Genomic DNA, 6998 nt, shown 5'->3' with positions numbered 1-6998 from the left:
CTCATGCTAAGCAAGTTTTATGTAAGTTGTGCTAAGCAGCTATTTCTAGACAGTTTCAATTCACTATTCTTTAACACTCACAAACACAGCCAGCAGCCAGGGGCCTCTCTCTCGCCTATGAGGCACTGAGGCTGCTGTGACCTCACAAGCCCACCCAGCAGTCATTGGCCTCAAACTGGCCTATCAGGCACTGAGGCTGCTGTGACCTCACAAGCACGGCCAGCAGGCATGGGCATCCAACTGCCCTATAAGACACTGAGGCTGCTGTGACGTCACAAGCAAAGCCAGCAGCTGTGGGTCTGCCACTGGCCTGTCAGGCAATAGGACTGCTGTGACCTGACAAGCACAGCCAGCAGCTATGGGCCTGCCACTGTCCAAACAGGCACTGAGGCTGCTGTGACCTCACAAGCACAGCGAGGAGCCAGAGGCCTGCCATTGCCCTATAAGGTACAGAGACAAATGTGACCTCAAAAGGCAGCCAGCAGACGGGGCCTCCCACGGGCCTATCAGGAAATAGGACTGCTGTGACCTCACAAGCACAGCCAGCAGCTATGGGCCTGCCACTGGCCTATGAGGCACTGAGGCTTCTCTGACCTCACAAGCACAACCAGCAGCTATGGACCTCGCACTGGCTATCAGGCACTCATACTGCTGTGACCTCACAAGCACAGCCAGCAGCCATGGGCCTGCCCCTGGTGTATGAGGAACTAGGACTCCTGTGCCTTCACAAGCACAGGCAGCAGCTGTGGGCCTGCCACTGAACTGTGAAGCACGGAGACAAACATGGCCTCACAAGCACAACCAGCAGCCAGGGGCCTGCCACTGCCCTATGAGACACTGAGGCTGCTGTGACCTCACAAGCAAAGCCAGCAGCCAGGGGACTCCCTTTGGCCTATGAGGCACTGATGCTGCTATGACCTCACAAGGACAGCCAACAGCCAGGAGCCATCCCACTGGCCTATCAGGCTATAGGACTGCTGTGACCTCACAAGCACAGCCAGCAGCTATGGGCCTGCCAGTGACCTATCAGACACGTGTCGCGGCCCGAAAGGAGTCGTTCAGGACGACCTCCCTCCCCTTAGGACCAACGACCAAGTTCGTGATGCCCTTGCACTCAATTAAGGTGAAAACGACACCAGCCAACCAGTTTAAGATTTATTAAGGCAAAATGGAATCAACTAACGAGACATGTCCCGCGTCACACGTTTAGGGAAAAAGAGAGGAAAAGGGGAAGAGAGAGAGAGAAAGATATCACCACCCGTGGATCCAGCGGCGTCCCGTTGGTCCTCTTCTTTTGGGAGTCCTTGCGGCGGGGCGGGGGGGCAGAGGGGGGAAGCTCCCGTCTGGTTCCGCTGACTCTGCTCGAGTTCTTCAGTCGTCGCAAGCAAGCCCCCCCATTCACACAGTCTGCAGTTTTTATAGGTTCTTGCCCGGCCTCTGGGAGGTGCTTCCTCGCTTCCCATGCAGATTAACCGTCATGCGCAGTCCGCCCTCTCGGAACCTTCCAGAAATGGGCTGGGGTATCTGGGGGTCTCCTGCTCATGCGCAGATGGCAAATGAGTACGTGCGGTTCGTGCCCTAGAGACGCCCTTCTGCCCTTTTCGCACCCTTTTTACCCCGTGCAGGTGCACGAGGTTGTTTACTTCGCAGACGGCTCCCGGGGGCGCCAGCGCGGCATTGCCCGACACACCTTGGCAGCGGCAGCTTTGCAGCAGCAGCAGCAATGTCAAGACAAAACCGCATTTAGTACCGGTCCTCTACACCACCCCGTGTCTCAACATTGCAGCTTGGCAGCAGGAGAGAGAGAGAGAGAAAGCAAGCAAGCAAGCAAGGAAGGAAAGGAGAGAGAATTAGGGACGGGGGGGAAGTCGTGGGAACAACATGGGTTTGGGTAAAAAATAAAGTGCTTAACAGTGATTAAACAGAGGTCTTGCTCAATGCAAGCTTATTCTTTAACAACTTCAACAACATTTAACTTTACAAAACAGACATCAAAACTGAGTTAATGAGGTAGGATTGTTACAATAGGCATAAAACAGCTGGCAAATGCGCTGTGGATGTCAATATGCAATTTCCTCCTTCAGGAGAAACTGGGAAATGATGGGTACTGTGGTTGGCCACGGCCAATGGATGGCACGGATTTTCTTTATGCCGTCCGGCAAGGTGGTAGGAACAAATTGCATATTTGACACAACATGTCCGATTAATTGAACAAAGCAAGGAATTATACAAGAACATTAAGGCGGCAACTGCACCTAACAAATACAATATTAACTGTTTCACCCACGGTGCCCCCAGTAACCAGGACTACAAATCGCCACTCCAGCCATTCCAGGTTTGGACGAGGACGTGGGCTATTTTTCTGATATCTTTGGTTAACTGGAGAACTACTTCGCCTACATCATCTATTTCCAAACAACAGTTAGGAATATTTAATTTCCCACACACTTCTCCCTCTTCAGCTAACAGGTAATCTAAAAACCATGTGGTGCTGAAGGATTGCCGTGTGCATCTGTTGGGATTGCCAAGTTAGAAGATCTATCGTGTCAGCGGTTTTGTTGGTAATAATTTCTAGAGCCGCTTGTAGTCTGATTATTTCCCCATTTTTGCGTCCCGCCCAAATTTCCCTTAATGGATCGCGTCTTACAGGCAACACTTCTGTCTCCAAGGTTATCATATACCTTTATGCCTAACCGAGGTCCACTTGTTTCTGGCAAAAGGAAAAACAAAGGTCTGATAATCCCTATATAACAAATTCCCAACCACCCCGTGGGTAAAAATGTATATGCTGTGTGCCTGCATATCCAGTAATGCCCCTTCTTAGCTCCAATGCCCTGAGCAAATGGCCCGTTTATCCCTGGTGGGAATTGAAAGTAAGTTGCATCTCTGTTGCCCAGAGGGCTGAAGAAGGTGGTTGCCCCATCACCTATTTGGCCGGTACAATACCAAGCCCCAGAAGTGTATTCTGGTGGTAGGTTTGCCATAGCACATATAAGCACATTAAGACAAGAAGTATCTTTCCAACACAAGTTAAGAATGCCATTCTTGGCTGTTGTGTTTTCAACAATAAAGCTAATTATGATCGCAGCACACAATTACAAAAAATGATAAAAATAACTGTTATAACTACCACAGGTAGTATTGTTGAGGACACTCAAGCTCAACATAAGACAAGTCTTCTTCCCCAGTGTCCTCTTCCTTTTACATTGTTGACCTAAAAGGAAGGGAGGATCCACCTGGCATGGATTCTATGATCTTTCCCATGGGCATCAGTAGCTACCCATGCATACAGATTTTTTGAAGCTTTTAGTACTAGAGGTATTTGTCCCACAGTGGGTAAGTCCACTAGAACCGGTTGTCCCGGGTAATACAAGGGATTCCTCGGTTTCTTATTCTCCCCAGTCCCAGGTAAGAGGGATGGAGGATTAGGGCAAAAAGCAGCGAGTCTGGGGCAGCCATTTACTCCCCATCGTCCATTGACTTTAGTTACTGCATCAGATATTCGTCGCGCCCATCCGGGATTGTGCGGTCTCAGGGTTCGTTTTAAGAGTCCTGGGGTGCAGACGGGGTCTTGGGATAAGGGAGGAGGAACTTTGGGGTTTGAGGAAGATGGGGTTCCCCTTATCCTGTCCCAACTTCTTACCAAACCTTCCAGGTTGGGAGTTGGTAACCTATCCATGACTTCTCTGGGAATTCCCTTTGAAATGCCTTCTGCCCATAATAATTGTCTCCTGCTATCCAACACCCGTACCGGTTTCCCAGGATGTGGGTGTTGCAGGGATTTATATTGCCTCCCACTTTCCTCAACTCTTCTTATTTCTGCTTTATGCTTTGTTTCCCCCTGGCCAGTGAATCCCATACGCCTTCCGTAATTAATTAGCTCCTGTGCCACCTCCCCCCAAGTCATGTTGGGGGGGCCTCCCCTTCGTCTCAGTCGGGGAGTTCGTAATCGGTCTTGCAGCTGAACAGCATCAGGAAGTCCCCTGATCAGAGGATGTAACCTCTCGGGGTCTGCCACACACTGCATGGGGGAGGGCTGCTGCGGAAGCAGCAAACGGTCATGCATCAATTGGAGGCAAGCAGTTTTCTGCACGCTTTCCAGAATGTGGCCCGCTGTGGGTGTTTTAATAGAAAAAGGGTCTCCTCTTTCCATTGGGTCTAATCCTCCTGCCCAGTAGGCTACCCTCTGGGTCAAGGACCATGGTTCCCTGTTATCATTTGTGGTTAGAAAGACTCTGGGTCCCCAATATCCTCTAGCTTCATCTTCGCTCAGCAGAATGCGATCCCCCCCGGTGAGGGAGACTCTCCACACATACTCAGTTTCAGTTTCCCGGGAGCCCCGGGAGTATTTTTCCGAAGTCCTGAGGGGAATAGGGGATCATACGCGTGGTACGTCATTGAATACCCCCCTGACCATTGTCAGTGGTTTCCGTTTTAATCAAGGGTCTCATTACTACGTTCCCATCTCCAGGATAAAAGGAGTTCCTGCTGTCTTCTAATTCTTTAATTGGATATATGGATTTTAGATCAGATGCCTGTTTTCCGTCTAGTTCGGCCACATTCGAGAATCCCGGTTCACTATCATCAACCCCCCGCCTGTTTTCTTCCAATTCAGACCGCAGGATTCTCTCTCGGTCTAGTGAGTCCGATAAGATTATGTGAAGCCGCTGAGTATGGTTGCGCTCCGCAGTGAGTTGACTTTGCAAGTTTCTTACCTGTTCTTGCAAAGACTCAACTGTCTCTTTGGCTCGACTCCGGGAGTCTTGCAAGAACTCGATTGTCTCTTTGGCTTGACTCTGGGAGTTTCTTATGTGTTCTCCCAAGGACTCAATGGTCTTTTTATCACCTTGCCTCCCCCACCGGGCAGCAATTAGTGCCGCCCCTAAAACACCACAAACTGTTGCCTGAGCCATGCCAAGAGAGAGCAGGGCTTTATAGCCCTTCAGATACTCAAAAGAGGATTATCCTTCATTGTCAGATCCTCTGTACTACAAATTATTCACAAGCACAGCACACTGTCACGGGCCTGCCACTGCCATAAAGGGCACGGAGGCTGCTGTGACCTCACAAGCACAGCCAGCAGCCAGGGGCCTGCCATTGGCCTGTGAAGCACTGAGGCTGCTGTGACCTCACAAGCACAGCCAGCAGATATGGGCCTGAAACTGCCCTATAGGGCACTGAGGCTGCTGTGACCTCACAAGCACAGCCAGCAGCCAGGGGCCTGCCATTGGCCTGTGAAGCACTGAGGTTGCAGTGACCTCACAAATACAGCGAGGAGCAAGAGGCCTGCCATTGCCCTATAAGGTACAGAGACAAATGTGACCTCAAAAGGCAGCCAGCAGACAGAGGCCTGCCATGGGCCTATCAGGAAATAGGACTGCTGTGACCTTACAAGCACAGCCAGCAGCTATGGGCCTGCCACTGGCCTATGAGGCACTGAGGCTGCTATGACCTCAACAAGCACAGTCAGCAGCCAGGGGCCTGCTGCTGGCCTCTCAGGCTGTAGGAGTGTTGTGACCTCACAAGCACAGCCAGCAGCTATGGGCCTGCCACTGGCCTATAGGGTACAGAGGCTGATGTGACCTCACAAGCACAGCCAGCAGCCATTGGCCTGCCACTGTCCAAACAGGCACTGAGGCTGCTTTGACCTAACCAGCACACCAAGCAGCCATTGGCCTCCCTCTGGCCTACAGGAAAAGGAGGCTGCTGTGACCTCACAAGCACAGCCAGCAGCCAGGGGCCTCCCACTGCCCTATAAGGTACAGAGACAAATGTGACCTCAAAAGGCAGCCAGCAGACAGAGGCCTGCCACAGGCTTATCAGGCAATAGGACTGCTGTGAGCTCACAAGCACAGCAAACAGCCATGAGCCTGCCACTGCCCTATAGGGCACAGAGGCTGCTGTGACCTCACGAGCACAGCCAGCAGCCAGGAGCCTGCCACTGGCCTGTGAAGCACTGAGACAAATGTGACCTCACAAGCACAGCAAACAGCCTTGGGCATCCCACTGGCATATCAGTCAATGGGACTGCTGTGACCTCACGAGCACAGCCAGCAGCTATGGGCCTGCCACTGGCCTCGGAGGCACTGAGGCTGCTGTGACCTCACAAGCACCGCCAGCAGCCAGGGGATGCCCCTGGTGTATTATGCACTGGGACTGCTTTGACTTCACAAGCACAGCCAGCACCCAGGAAGCTGACACTGGCCTATCAGGCCCTGAGGTTATTGTGACCTTACAAGCACAGCCATCATCCATTGGCCTGCCACTGGCGTATAGGGCATGGAGGCTGCTGTGACCTCACAAGCACAGCCAGGGGACTGCCACTGCCCTGTGCAGCACTGAGATAAATGTGACCTCACAAGCACAGAATGCAGCCAGGGTCCTGCCCCTGGTGTATCAGGCACTGGGACTGCTTTGACTTCACAAGCACAGCCAGCAAACAGGGGTCTGCCACTGGCCTATGAGGCAATGAGAGTGCTCTAACCTCACAAAAAAAGCTGGCTTACAGGATCCTGCCACTCGCCTATTAAGCACTGTGGCTGTGAGGCTGCTGTGAGCTCACAAGCAGAGTCAGCAGCCATGGGCCTCCCACTGCCCTATAAGGTACAGAGACAAATGTGACCTCAAAAGGCAGCCAGCAGACAGAGGCCTGCCACAGGCCTATCAGGCAATAGGACTGCTGTGACGTTACAAGCACAGCCAGCAGCTGTGGGTCTGCCACTGGCTATCAGGCACTCAGACTGCTGTGAGCTCACAAGCACAGCAAACAGCCATGAGCCTGCCACTGCCCTATAGGGCACAGAGGCTGCTGTGACCTCACGAGCACAGCCAGCAGCCAGGAGCCTGCCACTGGCCTGTGAAGCACTGAGACAAATGTGACCTCACAAGCACAGCAAACAGCCTTGGGCATCCCACTGGCATATCAGTCAATGGGACTGCTGTGACCTCACGAGCACAGCCAGCAGCTATGGGCCTGCCACTGGCCTATAGGGCACGGA

Source organism: Dromaius novaehollandiae, unplaced genomic scaffold, assembly GCF_036370855.1.
Source record: "Dromaius novaehollandiae isolate bDroNov1 unplaced genomic scaffold, bDroNov1.hap1 HAP1_SCAFFOLD_53, whole genome shotgun sequence".
In the NCBI taxonomy this organism is placed as follows: domain Eukaryota; kingdom Metazoa; phylum Chordata; class Aves; order Casuariiformes; family Dromaiidae; genus Dromaius; species Dromaius novaehollandiae.
This window is presented reverse-complemented; position numbering follows the sequence as displayed.